Genomic DNA, 19,719 nt, shown 5'->3' on the forward strand with positions numbered 1-19,719 from the left:
ATAAATGTAGCATGGACACACTTTTGGCTACATAGCTCTCTCACCAAACAGCATTAGGCTATACCAGTGTTTATTATAGTGTGAAATTCTGCGGCATCCCAACCCTCTCTAATAGTGCGTCTGAGATCAATGCATTGCAAGGAACCCCAACCCTCTCTAATAGCGCGTCTGAGATCAGATGCATTGCACGGAACCCCAACCCTCTCTAATAGCACGTCTGAGATCAGATGCATTGTAAGGAACCCCAACCCTCTCTAATAGCACGTCTGAGATCAGATGCATTGTAAGGAACCCCAACCCTCTCTAATAGTGTGTCTGAGATCAGATGCATTGTAAGGAACCCCAACCCTCTCTAATAGCGCGTTTGATATCACAAACAGCATTTGGCCCCATAGCCCGGAGTATTATAGTGTAAGTACTGTATTGGAACTACAACTCCCAGCATTCTTTGCTGCCGGGTTAGGCAACCAGTGAAAGGCCTGTACCAGAAACCAGCACAGTGCACACACAAGACCTGTGCGTGTCCTCAGAATAACAAACACACGTCTCCAACAGCAGGAATCCATTGAAAAATATTGTGCAGACTAGAACACAACATAATAATGTATTCTGTGGCCGAGCGACGCACGTACAGTTTTAACAGCGCCGTAGGCTGTAACCTCAAAGACGTTACAAACTCATTTTGGAGCCAAGAGGAAATAATGTTACTTCCTTAAGGTTACAAGAAGCTGTCAGTGGGATTCTAAGCAGTGTGAGGGACAGAGACGCTACAATTAGGCATTCCTGTCTAAACGCAATGTTACCATCATCTATCAAATATAGATCCATTTATATCCCAGCTCTGATGAAGGGCCCGAGTGTACATTTAAATACAGGGGAAGAAACAGCTTCCAGGCAGGTGGATTTTGGCTTCACTGAGCCGGTGTCTCAGAAGGTCAACTTCCTATTAAGCCAGTTTGCATTCCCAGCGCCTAATTTCCCATTTCCCTTTCCAATGAATGAGTGTGTTTCTGTATCAGGGAAAATCTGGCCCCGCTTCACACACACGATTAAACCGTAATGGACCTTTGCAGGTAGCAATGCATAATCCCGCCAGTGTTTAATAAGTACAGCTACGTCTGCCTGGGCTACTGCGCGATCCTTGCCGGGTGTGAGCAGCTGCTGCAGACTTCCCTCTTACCGGTCAGGGTTTACTATAGAATTCTTTATTGTCAGCAGATACATTGTAACGACTGCGTTAATAACCTGTGACCTCTCGTCAGAATCATGCTCTTCTCTTACCGGGGACAAATATGACACACATGGCTTTACCATTTCTCTGTAAAATGTTAGAGCTCTTACCTAACCCCTTCGCCGAGAGGGTTGCATAAAAAAGGGGTATAAAGCAGCACATTTTTTATTTATTATTTTTTAACGTAGGTTTGAAGCAGGGGCGGGGGGGAGGTTCTGGAGGTGAAGCCCATTTCATTTCAGCTCCTGCTTCCCGAGATACAGATCTCCGAAGGGGGTGCCGGTATCTCGGCAAAGTTTAAAAACCCCGGTCACGTGGGCAAATATGAGCCACCGGATGACATCACCGATTCCTATTGGCCCGCGGGGCGCTGGAGCTTTGAAAAGCGGCCACTGCGTGATCCCTGCCAGCTGAGCCGGAGTGGCTACCGGCACCCACTACGGAGGTAAGTCTCTCCGGAAGCAGGGGGCCCCTGGAGCTGAAATGAATGGGGTTCAGCTCCGGAGACGCCCTGCTTCAATCCCGTGTAAAAAGATAAGTAATGTAAAAGTGCTTGGATTGCTCCTTCACGATCTGACTTTGTGGGCAGTGAATCTGGAACGTGGCGCAGCCGTATAATAAGAGAGAGTACCGACTCGTGCGCTTTCCACTTCGCTGTGTTACTCCTCGTAATGCGGCTACACAGGAAAACAAAGGTGCATCATCTGATGCGGAACCTTCCACATGTGCAAACATCAGCCTGGTACCCGGCATATACTCGTAACCATCACATGTCTCATTCTCTTCCAACGCCACACGGGGAGAGTTACGCGCTGAAATCCGCGGATGGCCGCACGTTATAGAAATGTACTATTTCAAAGGAGTGACATTTAACAAAAAGTTGCCGACGAGTTAGAGCCGCGGGGGTTTATTCTGACAGAATATTGAGCATTTTCAGTTTAGTGCATCAACAGAGGCGCAATTTAAAAGGAGATTTCTGTGGCACATTTTTGCACCAAAAAAAGCCGTTTGGGAGGTTTAGTACATACATCCCCAACTGTTACCTTATGTGACGTGTTAGTTATGTTAAGTACAGTAATTACAAATACCACCCGTGGTGCATTTGGTCTGTAATCCGGTCTTTCCCCATTATCGCTTAGCAAACAATGCTTCCACTGCCGCAAGGGATTCTGGGTAATGACATGCAAATGAGCACACAGTGCCACCTTTTGCTAAGTAATAATGACTAAAAATGTACAAATCATTTACGACCTCTCTTCACCCTCAGTTATATTTATATAACCCTTTATGCAGACAAATACAAACACCCCAAAAGATCAACTGACACGTACGTCTTAAAGAGCAACATATAACGCCGCGATGCTGACACTACGCTATCATCAATATGGCGTACACATAAAGCAAGCAATGATTCCTTACTGATCTCATAAGGTTACCATGGTACTCGGAGGGGAAAGTGCGCGTTCTGTATCATAGAGTCGAATTTTTCAGAGTGCCCGTTAATCCAGATGCTGTGTGAGTGTGTATATATATGTATATATATATGTATATATATATGTATATATATATATATATATATATATATATATATACATACACATTACACATACAAATGCTTACATGCTTACATACATACACACACACACACACACACACACAACGGTTAGTGTTCGTTCAGACACCCGAGTTGAATTTGAGCGAATGTTTGAAAACGGGTGAGACAGGCCCATCCTTAGGTTGGTTGGGGGGGTTGGTTGTTTTTTGTTTCACTGGGCACATTTTTGGGTTCACTGACAGAAAACTCACAAACTTCTGCACGGAAGTGAAGATAGGACGATTTTCAAGCCTGGATAATAAAGATGCTATGTTGTCTATATACAGAAATATTCAGCATGTAACTAGTTAAAATAAGGAATATAGTATTAAATTAGAAATGATATTGGGGTAGTTAGAAATAGTTATTAAAAAAAATATTGTTATATAATAATTGTTAGAGGACATGTGGTCAGACAGAGTGAATCTTCCCCATCTGGTGACACTGCCCTGCGACGATTAAACTCCGGACGGAGGTCTGCTCCCTCATAAATATTCTGTCTCTTACCCGGGATCCATGAGCCACGTTAGTTACCAAGTATATCCCCATACCTAAAATCTGAAAATAAACAGGTTACCCACTTTTTCTTTCTGCATAGCGTCTGCCTGGAAGAATCTGACCCCCAACAATGGTTGAGGAACGATTATGGCGAGTGATGAGTATAAAGAAAATGACTAACTTCCTTAATGATACACCTAAACAAAAGCAGTTCCAAGCCACCTGGGACCCACCGTGCGCTTATTGGGGGAGCCCTGCTTTTGACAGATCATTTATGTCCGTTTAACGAATCCTCTTTTAATTGGCCAGAATAATGTAGCCCTATAGGAACGATAGAACGCTGCTTCAAAATGTGGTTCCCCGACTGATCCGGCTGCATGACTAATCCCTAAATGTACTCGGTTTTTTTTATCCCATACCTTCTACGCATCAAAACTTACTGCAGTTAGTGACAGCAACGCCCCTCAGCCTAGGCGCACACGCCTAGCTGCGTGCACGGGATTCCTGGAACGGAGGGACCTGCCCCTTCTCACTTCCAGGAATCTCGGAGGCTCGCTGGAGTTACGAGAGCGAGCTGTCAATCAACCTCCAGGGATCATAAATCAGCGGAAAGCTGACAGGTAAACTGTAAGTGCTGCTGTTTATTTATGAAACATCTGTAGTGCGCCTTGTTAACACTTGCGCTGCTGGGGGGGAGGGCGGGAGCTCTCTTCAGGAAGTGGAGTCCATGTATTTTTATACACACCCGAGACAAGCTTGTGATGCAGCCAGCATCAACACCTAAAATAATATTAAGTGAAAAAATCAATGCTCACTATTGTCTTGAATAACATCTCTCTGCTGTGTTTGTTCCCTATTGCACCGTGTAAATATTGACCTGATCATTAGATGTAAATGTGGCTGAAGGGTTTGACGCAATTAATCTTAATGCAATACGATACTTTAGGATATTAAGGCACTCATATCCTACACAGGCACCTATTCAGTACGGCACGGGTTCTCAACTCCAGTCATCAAGGGCTGCCAACAGGTCAGGTTTTCAGGATGTCCTTGCTTCAGCACAGGTGGCTCAGTCTTCGACTGAGCCCCTGATTGAGCCACCTGTGCTGAAGCAGAGATATCCTGAAAACCTGACCTGTTGGTGGCCCTTGAGGGCTGGAGTTGTCCTCCCCTCATCTAGTGGTCTTATCTTAAACACTGGTAAGCCTGGTAGCACTCCCATTGTCACCTGTTACGTGCCCACTTTACCTCTAGAGATAATAATTGTTGTTTTTTTCTTGTATAAGGCGGACAGTGGACACAGCACTGCACACAGACTTTTTGCAGGCACGATTCCCTGCTCCGTAGAGCTTACAATCTATGTTTTTTAACTTGCCCAAATTCACAAGGAGCAGACACTGGCATTTTGAACCAGATTCCCCTGACTAATTAATCCATCTCAACTTATCTCCCTGTGGCTAAAGGCTTCACATTTAAATTGTAGCGGTTATATCTTCTCTGGGCACCAGAGGGCACTGTGTCCATCAAACACAATGTGTCAGATACACTGGAGCCAAATCTATTTCTAGCTATGGAGAACAGAGCATTATTGTATATAATTGTCTATACATGTAAAGGCAAAAGAAAAATCACTTGCCACTTGCAACATAATGCTTTTTTCTAAAGCACATAATTACTTAACACAAGGGCTACACTTGAGGGGATGTGAATGAGCGAAGTTTAACAAACCACAATCCAGCAGTGCAGATGTTTCTACTCCAGCCATAAAATAATATGTTATCACATAAGGATACAGGTAAGGCGGTGTCTGCTCAGCCGTCTCTCATTAACCCCTTCCCTGCCAGAGGCCGGAACGCACTGCGCATGGTTTACATTGAAACTTAGATTGTAAGCTCTGCGGGGCAGTGGCTCTTTTTCCTAATGTTACTTTTATGTCTGACGCGCGTATTCTCAATGTGTGTTATATTATTAGTTTGTGTCTATAACTCCTGTGAAGCGCTAAGTACATGGATGAGGCTGTATATATGTATATATGTATATATATATACAGTTAGGTCCGTAAATAATTGGACACTGATCCAAGTTTTGTTATTTCGGCTGTGTACCAAAATAAATTCAAGTTACAGTTAAATAATGAAGATGGGCTTAAAGTGCAGTCTATCAGCTTTAATTTGAGCGTATTCACATCCAAATTGGCGGAAGGATTTAGGAATTACATCTCTTTAATATGTAGCCCCCTCTTTTTCAAGGGACCAAAAGTAATTGGACAATTGACTCAAAAGGTGTTTCATGGACAGGTGTGGTCTATTCCTTCATGATTTCATCATCAATTAAGCAGGTAAAAGTCTGGAGTTGATTCCAGGTGTGGCATTCTCATTTGGAAGCTGTTGCTGTGAACCCAAAACATGCAGTCAAAGGAGCTCTCAATGCAAGTGACACAGGGCATCCTTTGGCTGCAACAAAAAAAAAGAAAACCCAATCAGAGAGATAGCAGGAAGATTAGGAGCGGCCAAATCAACAGCTTGGTACATTCAGGGGGAAAAAAGAACGCACTGGTGAGCTCTGCAACACAAAAAGGCCTGGACGTCCACGGAAGACACCAGTGGTGGATGATCGCAGGATCCTTTCTATGTTAAAGAAAAAACCCTTCACAACATCCAGCCAAGTGAAAACACTCTCCAGGAGGTAGGCATGTCATTATCCAAGTCTACCATAAAGAGAAGACTTCACAAGAGCAAATACAGAGGGTTCACCACAAGGTGCAAACCATTCATAAGCCTCAAGAACAGAAAGGCCAGATTAGACTTTGCCAAACAATATCTAAAAAAGACAGCCCAGTTCTGGAACAGCATTCTTTGGACAGATGAAACTAAGATCAACCTGTACCAGAATGATGGGAAGAAAAAAGTATGGAGAAGGCTTGGAATGGCTCATGATCCAAAGCATACCACATCATCTGTAAAACACCATGGAGCAGTGTGATGGCATGGGCATGCATGGCTTACAATGGCACTGGGTCACTATTATTTATTGATGATGTGACAGAAGACAGAAGCAGCCGGATGAATTCTGAAGTGTATAGGGATATATTGTCTGCTCAGATTCGGCCAAATTCAGCGAAGTTGATTGGACGGCGCTTTACTTTACAGATGGGCAATGAACCAAAACATACTGCGAAAGCAACCCATGAGTTTTTTAAGGCAAAGAAGTGGAATATTCTGCAATGACCGAGTCAATCACCTGATCTCAACCCGATCGAGCATCCATTTCACTTGCTGAAGACAAAACTTAAGGCAGAAAGACCCACGAACAAACAACAACTGAAGACAGCTGCAGTAAAGACCTGGCAAAGCATCATTTGCATGTCATTTCCCAGAATCCCTTGCTGCAGTGGAAGCACTGTGTGCTGGGGGATAATGATGAAAGGCAGGGTTGTAGACCTGTCTAAGACATGCTAATGAGCATACAGTAATATTTCCATTATACACACACACACACACACACACACACACATTTGAGTGGGCCAAATGTTTATACCCCAATGAGATCTGCGCAAACCATTGCTTTAGTGCTAATCTGGCAATGTCGCATAGAAAATGCCACGGATATGATCCCGGCTGGCCGAGCAGCTACTGGCATCTACTACAGAAGTGTCTCCGGAAGCAGGGGGTCCCCAGAGCTGAAATTAATGGGGTCCCGCTCTGGGGACCCCCGGCTTCAATCGGGAGTTTCCGTTGCAGTCTAATGAATAACCACAATTTAATCATTTCATTGGAATCAGCTCTGGGCAGGGACTTAGTGTGCCTGTCCTGTTTTACTACTGCACATATCAGCATTTTGATCTATATACTGTGGATATGAATACATTATTTCAGAATGATTATTAAAAGCTGGGTTAGTATTTAAGACAATTTAGCAAAAATGGCAACCCAGGCCCAACATTTCCCAAGCAATAAACGTCAATGGGCAGGACAAATTTTAACATAGAGGCAAACGGCATCAGGTCACATGGTACTTTATATGACGCCATTCTCCCTAAATTCGCACAATTTCAAGGTAACCTGGGGAAAATGTTTGTCTATTTACGCACATTCCCCATTTCAGAGAAAACCTCAACTTTTGCAAAACCCGATCTGAAGCCATTCGCACAGCTACACCTGTCGTTATCAATCCGTTTAATAGAGCAGGAGTGGCCAACTCCAGTCTTCAAGGGCCACCCACAGGCCAGGTATTGGGGGTATCCCTGCTTCAGCACAGGTGGCTCGATCAAATCTGATTGAGCCACCCGTGCTGAAGCAAGGATATCCTTACAACCTGACCTGTTGGTGGCCCTTGAGGACTAGAGTTGGCCACCCCTGCATTAGAGCAGGGGTGTGCAAACTATTCCCTCTGTGCGCTCTCCCCCCCTGCTCGCGCCCCCCCTGGCTCGGCTCCGGTGATGCCAAGGCAATGCGTCGTCACGTGACCCCACGTCGCCCGACACACAGGAAAGTGAAGTCACAGAGGCCTCGCGCGGGCCCTGGCATTTAATTGAAATGCCTTTGTAAGCACAGCAGGGCCTCTCTAGGCGTCCCCCCCCCTCTCACGACCCCTGTATTAGAGGATAATTGCCATTATACGCATTTACAAAAACCAGAGTCGCCGTACATGATTTGGTGAAGTTGTTACCGCTCGTCACTCATAGACAGACACACATGGTGCATCTCAGATCGCCTCCCTAGCATGGAGAGCGTTAAAACAAACTCTGTCCAGGCCGGTTTTGGAAACGTCTTCCCTCCCCGCCCTCTAATTCATTCCGTGCCAAAGATTACAAATCCGAAGAACTCAGCCACATTTCCTATCGGGCCAGCTTTACGATCAATTAAAACCAGGATTCAAAGGCAAGCCACTTGCCAGGGTGCATCTGAAGCCACTTTATCTTAATTAATGTGATGAGATGGCGGCTTATTGAGGAGGCTATCCACATTAACCCTTCTGTAGCTGGCGGGAACCTGCAATGCACAACAGAGGTAGCATTAACCCCTAAAAGGAGCAATCCAGGCCTTGATCGCCCCCCATTCCTATTACGTAGGTAGGAAGCAGGGGGGGGGGGTCTCTGGGACTGAATGGGGTTCATTTTAGCGCCCGAGATACTTACAAGGGAAGACGCCACTGGTCACTTTACGGTAAGTAAAGTGGGAAGCCGCAATGGATGACGTTGCCCCGGGTTATGCAGGAGATTCAACCCGCCATGTTGTTTCCCGCGCAGGGAAGACCCTCAACTTCCCACTCATGTCAAAAAACGCCAACGGCCGTCAAGTAATTAGCGCTGTACTTACAGTATGTCATTGAAGGGCCTCGTATCGGGAACATGTCTTGGCTCCGGCGCTTGTGGTTCTTGACGAGTTTATGCAGTTCAGTGGAATCAGAGTTCATGATCTGGCGCCAGATCAACAATTTGATGCGTCTCTTGCTGTGGTTATTTGTGAAAAGATTTTTTTCATTCTCATGCAATGTCTGGTCCCTGGTAGTTACGTCACATGATGGGGACCCAGCTAAATAAGCGGAAAAGGAGAGCACGGCTGTGGAGAGCTTGCATCCAAATAGATCCCGTTATCCCACAGGATCACAGGATTTTAACGCAATGTTGGCCAACTCCAGTCCTTAAGGGCCCACAACAGGTCAGGTGTTCAGGATGTCCCAGCTGTAGACTGAGCCACCTGTGCTGAAGCAGGGATAGCCTTAAACCCTGACCTGTTGGGGGGTCTTGAGGACTGGAGTTGGCTGTTCCTGGACTAGATTCACCAAGCCTCGGTACTGGTTAACCCATAGGTGCTCAACTCCAGTCCTCATGCCTGTCCAAAAGGTTATGTTTTCAGGATGTCCCAGCTTCAGCACAGGTGGCTCAATCGAAGACTGAGCCACGTGTGCTGAAGCAGGGGCTGATTGAGCCACCTTTGCTGAAGCAGTGATATCCTGAACACCTGACCTGTTGGTGGCCCTTAAGGACTGGGGTAGTCCCCTCTGGCAGTGAAGGGCAAACACAGCTCTCACTGACTTATCTTCAGCATCTGCCTCTCATGAACTGGAGCCTCAATTATAGAAGATAATAGATTTTCTATTAGGATGCTATAGGTGGTCCAGAAACCCCCTAAATCTCCCCGTTCTAGTTTCTTGGAGGGTGACAGCTCTGGAAGTGTTTACATCCAGAACATATCGACGTCTGGGCTTGGCACAGACATCGTGCTCCGTAAATAAACTGTACATTCTTGGTGTTTGTGCGAGAGCTATTTTGGTCCTGCGTGTTTGTAACGGTAATGGCAGTATAATGGTTTGCAGCACAGTAAGCGATGACCACTACTTTACTTAAAAGCATTTATAAACAATTCCAGGAGCTGTGCTGATCACAGGAGAAACCTGCTTCTCTGACAGCGGTGGTACCTTTTACTGGAGCAATGGAAAAATTACACACAGATGTGAAGGAGATGGTCACTGTCTAAATCCTTCTTAATGTGACCGTCTGATGTGGGTTATTACTAAATGGGCTGGTTTTTTACATTTCCTAAAAAGTTGTAACTTTGAAAGCAACAATCTATTGATGTAGGGGTTGCCAGCTGGCTTTTCCAAAAATTCTGGACACAATGGTGAAAGGAGCGACGTGCTCGGGAGTTACACACATACACCTCTCTCTCTGCTCTATGCTGTTTCCTCCTCTCCTTGTCCCCACCCCCAGGATCCTGACTTGCTGCAGTACCCAGCAGCAGCCAATCAGGATGGAGGAAGCTGCAGAGCTCCCTGCTCTCTCCCTGCTCGGGGAAATCCCGTGGCCTCCCAAGTCGGTCAGGTCAGAGGGGTAATACCGGTATACACATACATGTCCAGTATTACCTCTAGTTGTTTACTACAGTGTCCAAATACAGGACAGTCCGGTTCAATACTCGACACCTGGCAAACCCTAATTGATGGATAGTCCACTTTGCACTGTGATAATACATTATTTTCCCCTTGTATAGCGCAGTGTACGCAGCGATGTACATAGAATTTTTGCAGGCACAATTCCCCTGCCCCGTAGACCTTAGTTACAATCTATGATTTTGGTGCCTGAGGCACAGGGAGATAAAGTGACTTGCCCGAGGTCACAAGGAGCTGACAGCGGGAACTGAACCAGGCTCCCCTGCTTCACACTCAGAGTCAGCGCCTTTACTCACTGAGCTGCTCCTTCTGCCCCGGTCGCCACAAGGCCTACTCACCCTGTGTGTTAATCCGGCCGTTTATACATTCTTTCAAATTAGGACAACTTTGAAAAAGTTACAATCAATTGGCTAGTACAGGGGTGCGCAAACTTGGGGGCGCAAGATTTTCAGGAGGTGGGAGGGGGAGTACGGCGGTTGCAGAGGCCCCGCGCTCTTCCCCAAGGCATTTAAATTAAATGCCAAGGGATCGCTTGAGGCCTCTGCAATGTCCCATGCTTTGTCTTCGGCGACGCGTCACCATGGCAACGTGATGTCACGTGACCCTGCGTCATTTGACACCGAAGACAAGGTAAGGGGGGGGGCGCGAGCAGGGTGGGAGAGCAGGTAGGGGTGCGCAGCGGGGTAAGTGTGTGCTCCCCTGGGTTAGTGTAGGATTTAGCTCGTGCAGTGAGGAAAGTGATGCTACTGGATAGGCCAGGGCTGTTCAGTCCTCAAGCCCCCCCCCCCCCCCTAACAAGTCAGGTTTTCAGGATATCCCTGCTTCAACACAGGTGGCTCAATCAGAGGCTGTCGAAAACCTGTGCTGAAGCAGGGATATCCTGAAACCCTGACCTTTTGGGTGGGGAGCGGGGGGGGGGTTGAGGACTGGAGTTGAGCCCCCCGGGGTTAGCCAACTGTAAAAGTATCAGGATGGTTTCAGGCCCACCTGAAAAGCAGTGTGATGGCCTCTCGCCTCATGTCACGCAATATATATATATATATATATACACACACATACATCTGTGTGTGTATATATATATATACACACACATACATCTGTGTGTGTGTTCACGCGTGCAGTAAAAATGTAAATACAAAGCGCTGACCTCAAACGTGTTGGAAAATGGTTTGAAGTTACAGATTTATAGGTTCTGACGCACAATACTCCTCTTCTCATACCTTCGTTTTAAAGCAGCAATGCAAGCTCCTTTTCTTTTTACCCAGGATTGAAGCAGGGGGTCTCCAGAGCAGAACTACATTAACTTCCGCTCCGGGGACCCCCTGATTCCGGAGATACAGGCCTCTGTAGGGGATGCCGAACACCGCTCTGCTCACCTACCAGGTTCACGTTATGGCCGCGGTTCAAATCTACCATGTCCTGCGAGCCAATAGGAAGCCGTGACATCATCAGGTTCTACTTCCTATTGGCTTGCGTGACGCGGGAGCTTTAAACTTTATGGTCCAGCTGGACCGGCTACCGGCACCTACTACGGAGGTAAGTATCTCTGGAAGCAGGGGGTCCCCGGAGCTGAAATTAGTGGGGTTCAGCTACAGACACCCCTTGCTTCAATCCTAGGTTAAACATTTTTTTTTATTTTTGTTTAAGTGCTTGGATTGTTCCTTTAAATCCCAAATCCTACAAATAGTTTCTGCAAGTCTCAAAGGATGTCTGTCACATTATTGAGGTTATTTATCAAAGTCGCCCACCTGAGGATATGGAGCAATAACAGATTAAGAAAAATAAAAACATCACTACATTTATTAAAGAAATCATACCAAAAGTCTCGGCTTTTTCATATAGCAGTTTTTGCGCCAAGGAAATAATATCGTTTCATAGCACTTCACAACTATTCCCCATGCCTCGCACAGAAATCCAGCCCCTTGCACCTTCTTACATATAATCAGTGCACATCATTCAAATATGAAACCAATAATAAAGAGGGTAAGCCTAAGGCATCGTTTGGCCGATTTAGTAAATCTGTGTGGCAGCACAGGCACGCTGCTGAGGAACAGAAACCCTGATTTCCGGCATTCTTCTACAAAGAAGGAAGTCAACTGGATCTCCGTAACATCCAGTGCAAACATTCTACGCAGGTAGCCTTGGTCCAAAGAAGGATGACTGGGATCCACTGACGTCTGAAAAACACAAAGTACAGATGCAGCAAGACTTATCGTCTCCGGCACCGGGGCGAGGTGCGCAACCAATAAAGTGTCGCTGCGGGGAGTCCGATCCAGAAGCATGAACCCCTCCGGAGTGCGACGGCGTCAGACACGGTCTCCGGAGACACGGCTTTGTGTGTTCTCAGCCGTAGCACCGGAGACTAAGTCTTGCTATGTCTGTATGTGGACACTGGCCTGACATGAGCTCACCTGGTCCTAGTAGGTACAGTCACACCTACTGGGTTGCTTGTAGAATTCTATGCTCAATCAGATATAAGGTTGTACAGAGAAGGTATGAAACTTCACCTGTGTAATTCAAACCGATGTTCTTAACTGGGACTAGCAAGTTTGTTGTAGGGTTTGATACCTTTAATCAGACCAACATTGGCGTCCTTCATAGATAAAATGATAGTGTGCAAAGCTATGAAGGTTTCGTGTTCTAAGTGGGACTGCACCATTTGAAGCTTGAAACTCAGAATATTGGCGATCCAGTAATACTTTCTACAATATATTTGGCCAGTGTCGGTTTCAAGCTTTCCAATCATGCTTTAAAAGCCACGTCCGGGAGGTAATCCTGACACCTTTTGCCTGTATTGCAGCTATAAAGAGACAGGACACACCTTTTACTAAAAGTACAATTTCTACTATTTGTATACGTCCCCCAATGCAGCGCAATTTTTCCTCGCCCATCATCTGCTTCTCTCTCATCCCGCCTCTCATTTATAAACTAATGATCTGATTTATTTCAATCCAAGATACAGAAAAAAGGCCAGTGACTGCTGAACACATTTATATCAGAAGATTAACTGGTCCGTGGCTGATCAAAGCGCGCGGTTGATCTGGATGCGATTACAGGCAGTGTTTGTATAACTGAGGTCACCCGCTGTATCACCCGGTGTATATTGCAGAGCAGCTCAGAGCTCTGCTCTGCACATGTTCTTACAGCACATCTGCAAGGCCAGCAGACTGGGGGGTGCAGATCAACCCATCCACTGCCAGAGAAAGATCTGCCGAACTGGAGCAGGTTCAAACCCAGTGACGATCTTAAGTGGGACTATCAGGAGTGGAGCAACACACCTCTACACACCCCAGCACTGCACTGCTGGCCCAGGTACTGTAGCACTGTAGTAGTTGCATAATTAGCTGTGATCTAACGTTCATTTGATTGCACGTTTACGTAGTCCTGCTTCGATTTCCCATCAGCTGGTCTAATAGCAAATACAGCAGGGTCTAAAGAAAGTCTGAAAACCATAATGCTTTGATTTTTTTTCCACCAATTAGAGAACTATGAAGAGTTATTTGTTTAAGTAACTACCCAGCAATTATCTTGAGCTGGAATGCTGCCGTCCGCATTACCACATAGAATAGTGCTTATGGATGCATTAAAGTGATGTCATTACACTCACTGTTGGGTGGGATGTTACAATGTGTGTATTGCTTTCTAATCTTGGTGCTCCCGTCTCGTTATGTGAAAAAAAAAAAATATTTCATTACAAACCTGGATTGCTTTTCCATAGCGATGGAATACTCCGGTGTCACATTTTCCAGAAGTCTTTTTTTTTTAATGGTAGAACAGTTCAATTCTACTTATTATATTATACCATTATCCTTAAGAAAGTTAGGTATGCGCCTCATTGCTGGAGCATAATAAAACTATTGTCTATTTGATATGTTTGCGTGGCTCAGAATTAGGCTCCCAGTCCTACAGTAGGCCTGACAAGTTCCAGTGTCGATCCTAATCTCTTGGAAGCCGCAGTTCTGAAGACATCCATAGGGCTTTGTAGACATGAGCCTTGGGGACAACAACTGTTACCGGACAATTACAGTCTCAACACCTCACTCATGGATGTATACACCAGGGGACAATTCCTCAGCTGCCGTATCCTACATCATTCACCGAGCAAGACACCCGCTGTGATGAACGTAATGGGGTAAGTAAGCCCCCAACTCCAGTTTAGCGCTTGCATATTATGAAGAGAGATCTCCAGTGTTGAAAGGTTATGCCCAAGATAACCTTGTATCATTGAAATGTGGGTCCATTAAAAGGTATCACAGTCTACAAAGTATCTCAGACGTGAGCCAAAAACACAAGCTTAGCCAACCCAGGAAAGTAATGTATTAGTAATATAAAAGATGTTCACCCCAAATACAGACATATGAAGTGAATGCTGCACACCTTGAAAAATTATTTAAATGATACAAGTACCGGTGCTCCCGTGCTTGAACGAAAGCCTGTTTCCAGTCCTAGATCAGTACTCAGATGGACTCGGGGCCATCCCTTAAGGTTGGAGGAAAGGAAATTTCACCAGCAACAAAGGAAAGGGTTCGTTACAGTAAGGGCAGTTAAAATGTGGAATTCATTACCCATGGAGACTGTGATGGCAGATACAATAGATTTGTTCAAAAAAAAGGTTGGACATCTTTTTATATAGGAAAGGTATACAGGGATATACCTAATACGTATACATGGGAAGGATGTTGATCTAGGGATTAATCCGATTGCCAATTCTTGGAGTCAGGAAGGAATTAATTTTTCACCTTAATGGGGTTTTGTGTTTGCCTTCCTCTGGATCAATAAGTATAGATATAGGATAAAGTATCTGTTGTCTAAATTTAGCATAGGTTGAACTTGATGGACCTACGTCTTTTTTCAACCTCATCTACTATGTAACTATGTAACTATGTAACTATGTAACTATGTAAGTAGCAGAAGGAACACAGGGCACAACGGATTTGAAAATCTAAACTCATTTATTTGAGCCACTTATTTATTTGAGTGTCACTATGTCACTTGATGAAGACCTCTGAGGTCGAAACGTTGTGTTGGCTCAAATAAATGAGTTTAGATTTTCAAATCCGTTGTGCCCTGTGTTCCTTCTGCTACCACCCCAAATACAGGACAGACACACACAGACACAGAAAGGACACACAGGAGAAACACACACACCTCTCTCTGCTCCATGCTTTTCCTCTGCTCTTTGGCTCCACCCCCAGGCTCCTGGTACCTCCTCCTGATTGGTTGCTGCTGTGTAATGCAGCCAATCAGGATGGAGGAAGCTGCCCCGCCCCCTAGCAGCAGCCCTGCTCGGGCTGCGATTGTACAGAAGACGCCTGCAGCAGCAGTGAGCGGGGAGACGCTGAACTTGGTATCGCCACTTATCACGTATGTATGAAACGTGTTTTTTGCTACGGGCGACACCACGGCGTTTTTCTGTATATTCGCAGCCTCAGGGGAAATCCCACGATTGGTTACTAAGTCCAGAGAGGTAATACCGGACACATACATGTCCCCCCCTGCACACATACACCCCCCCCTGCACACATACATCCCCCCCCCCGCACACATACATACATGTCCCCTCCACACACATACATGTGTCCCCCCCCGCACACATACATGTCCCCTCCCCCCCCCCCCCCCCCGCACACATACATGTCCGGTATTATCTCTCATTTTTTACCGGACAGAGTAACCAAATACCGGGCTGTCCGGTTCAATACCGGACACCTGGCAACCCAAGTCACAAAACACACACTAAAGATACACACACACAACACACACTGCAGCCCTCCTCAACCCTCTACACCCACAAAACACACTGCAGCCCTCCTCAACCCTCTACACCCACAAAACACACTGCAGCCCTCCTCAACCCTCTACACCCACAAAACACACTGCAGCCCTCCTCAACCCTCTACACCCACAAAACACACTGCAGACACACACACAAACAAAACAGACCCCTAAATGTAATCGTATTAAGAAAAACACTGACATTAAAGAGGCACTACTGGCAACATTTAAAAACATTTTTTTTTATCGCTTTGAAGCATGGGGTCTCCAGAGCTGAACCACGTTAATTTCAACTCCGGGGACCGCCTGCTTCCCGAGATACTTACCTCAGAAGAAGGGGCCAGTAGCAGCCCAGATCAGGCAATTTGGGGCTATTGAAATGGCGGCTTTAAAGCTCCTGTGTCTGGTGAGCCAATAGGAAGCCATGACATCATCCCTTGCGGCTTCCTATTGGCCCACGTCAGGCAGGACATTTAAAACAGCAGAGAGATACCGGCACCTCCTATGGAGGTAAGTATCTCAGGAAGCAGGGGGTCTCCGGAGATGACATCAATGCAGTTAATCTACGGAGACCCCCTGCTCCAAACCTATTTAAAAAATTTCTAATGGTCCCTAGGAGACTCCTGATTTATACAGTAAGAAAGAAATTGCAGTGTATCACTATATTGCATATGGTTTGAAGAAGACCCGCGCATAATAACCCTTCCGATAAACTCACCTGGCGGGATAATGATCTAGTCTGTTCTGGTCTGATTTCCCATCTGCTGTCCTGATTGCAAATACAATAAGATCTGGAGAACGTCTGGCAAGACGCCATCATAGCTTTGATGTGGAGTAATCCATGCGGTTACGTATCACAAGGCCAAAAGGTAGCATGTTTGTGGGAGGGAGGGTGCTTCAGTATCGCATACAGATACCGTAAGTACAGGCGTAGCTTGGGATTTCTGTGCAGAGGAGCTGGAACTTTCTCCTTGTTTTGCAAGAATCCATCAGAGCGACTTTTTAGAGCAGCATAAAAGTACCTAATTTGGAGTGTGTAAAAATTGGTTATAAACGTAAAAGTCCGCCTTTGGCAAACATTTCCCCAAACCCCTGTCTGACAGCTCCTTCCCACAGAAGGGGCCTGAATGCTGCATTTGTAGAGATTTGATGGCCAATAACAGGACCCTCTCTCAATCTCCATGCAGTAAAGGGCCTGTATGTTCTCTCCTTTTAAACATCTCCTAACCCAATTATGTAAAACAGGTGGGGCCAAATCCAGTCCCCAAGAGCCACCAACAGGTCAGGTTTTAAAGACATCCCTGCTGCAGCACAGGTGGCTCAGGCTTCAACTGAGCCACCTGTGCTGAAGCAGAGACTGATTGAACCACCTGTGCTGAAGCAGGGATATCCCTAATACCTGGCCTGTTAGGGGGGTCTTGATAACTGGAGTTGACCACACCTGGAGTAAAAGATAAGGGGGATAAAATGGCAATTTGTTGCAAGACTGCCTGGCACTGCAGTGGTTATTGAAGCGTGTGAATCAGCTCCTTTCCAGGGTTAGGTTAGAATGACATCCTGATCTCTTCCTTTTTAACCTTGTAAGTTATGTGTTTACATTGTAGCAGCAAACATTTTTCATGGGTCTGTTATCAAATGAAACCAAAAGACATCAAAGTAACGGTTTGCCTCAGGAACGTAAATACAGAGCAAATGTATCAGTCACAGACCGTGCAGACGGAACACGTCAAACGCATTTAAAGCGCCTGCTCCATGTTTATTTGTACCATGGACAACTCTGGTCCTCAAGGGCCACCAGCACGTTTGGTTTTCCGGATATCCCTGCTTCAGCACAGATGGCTCAATCAGTGGCTCAGAAGACTGAGCCACTGATTGAGCCACCTGTGCTGAAGCAGGGAAATCTCACTTACCATCTTCACCCCAGGGTAAAAGCAGCCATGCAACTTACTCGCCAACTATGACTTAGAGCTAACAATTGTCCGGTTCGGGGTACAGAAAATGGCGGACTAAATCTCCCACGGCTTCCTATTGGCCATATTTCTATTTCCAGAGGGTCCCCGGAGCGGAAATAAATGCGGTTTAGCTCAGGGGGCCCCCGTGCTTCCCGCCCCGGAGGGCAGAACCTTTAAAAAGCCTTTTATCCTGAATTGAAACGATTACAGATTTTTTTGTGCACCCACAAGCCAGAGCTCGGCTTTCAAACCGGTTGTTTTTTTTAATGTAGTAGACGGGGTCTTTTGGAGACCACAAGTTACTTTTACGAGACTGATAAATTTACTACAAGTTGTCATTTTTACGACAAGCTGAAGTCAGAATTATTTTCTATAGAGGGCTTAATGACATTCAAACACTTATCTCCCAGTCATGACAGTGTGTCAGTGCTGTTTAGTAGGAAATTTATACGTAGGGTAACCCTTTCACTGCCGAAGCAGCTTGGACTTTCTATCACGTTCTAAAGTGGTAGTCCCTTAAAAAGTCAACCAAGGGCAGTGGCATGTGTACGTAAATAACATAACCCCCGGCCTGTAAACTATGTCATTCCCATTTCTGCAGATCCCCAGGGGGGCATCATGATGGTTAATACTGTGGGTATTGGAGCAGGTACTCATACAAACAGCTCAGTATTTTTATTTATTTATAAAAATGTGTAACCAGGCAGTAATACACTGAGAGTTACCTCTAGTTTTCAATTATATCCTGGGCCCAACGTTATAAAAAATACATGATTACATTGGGTACAGGGGATAAAGTGTTGTGAGTTTCAGATTGAAATAGAGCAGCTTTAACATCACCAAACATCAGCGAACTGCAGCAAATGGCTCACACCCTTTGGCTGCGCCAAAGGCTGTCGGCCTTTGGGGCAGCGCAGTCGTACACTGGGGTGGTTGAGATTCAATGCAGCTGTGAACACAAAGTTCTGTGTCCTCTTAGCTCATTAACATTCCAGTGGGTGGGGTTGACGTTCCACAAAGTACAAGCAAATGTTAACCCTTAGAACGCTGGTCGTGTGCAGAGGGGAGCAGCTCTTGGGGAGCCCCATCAGGCTGTCCGCCTTTGGGGCAACGCAGATGTACACTGGGGTGGTTGAGATTCAATGCAGCTGTGAACACAGATTTCTTTGTGTCCTCTTGGCTCATTAACAGTAGGCCATAGAGGACACATACAACTTGTATTATAATGCCTAGCTGGCCATTTGGGCTTTAAATGGGTAAAATGTTTACGTAATATTGTCTAATCACCCACTCCATGTTGCCTAGTATTTGGACTAGGTATATAGTGGCCTTTATACATATTTGAGATATAGTAGGTCTAACACCAGGCTGAGGTGGGAGATAAAAAATGGCGGTATTTATTGGAGGTCACTAGGCCTCACATTTTCGTGAATACCACGTCAATTTGCTTTAATGCCTCATTTACATGTTTATTGAATGGGCTGCGTTCAAAATATCGCTGTTCCAGAGATCACCTGTTTTTCGGTTATCACCCTTGAGTGAATCCTGGCCTGCTCTACGTAGGAAGCACTTCTAGATCTAAAAAAACCTCTACCTGTTATGAAGTGATGGAAGCCTCCCGCCTGCCCATCGGTCTGTGCTGCATGTGAGAAGCCGTTCCATTGTTAACATTAAACACTGCTGCAAGCGGAAAATAGTCATAATAAAAAAAACAACACAGCTTTGATGCTGTCCATTAAATCAAACTATTCTTTGACTAACTAATTACAACTCTCCTT

At 45.7% G+C, this 19,719-nt stretch overlaps 1 protein-coding gene across 3 annotated transcripts in view; it reads right to left on the reverse strand.

The window, feature by feature from the left end:
* Positions 1-19,719, reverse strand: part of ZNF469 (zinc finger protein 469) — a 255,451-nt gene that overhangs the window by 214,488 nt on the left and 21,244 nt on the right. The gene's annotated exons all lie outside the window — the stretch shown is intronic.

The sequence above is a fragment of the Ascaphus truei genome, chromosome 19 (genome assembly GCF_040206685.1).
Source record: "Ascaphus truei isolate aAscTru1 chromosome 19, aAscTru1.hap1, whole genome shotgun sequence".
In the NCBI taxonomy this organism is placed as follows: Eukaryota; Metazoa; Chordata; class Amphibia; order Anura; family Ascaphidae; genus Ascaphus; species Ascaphus truei.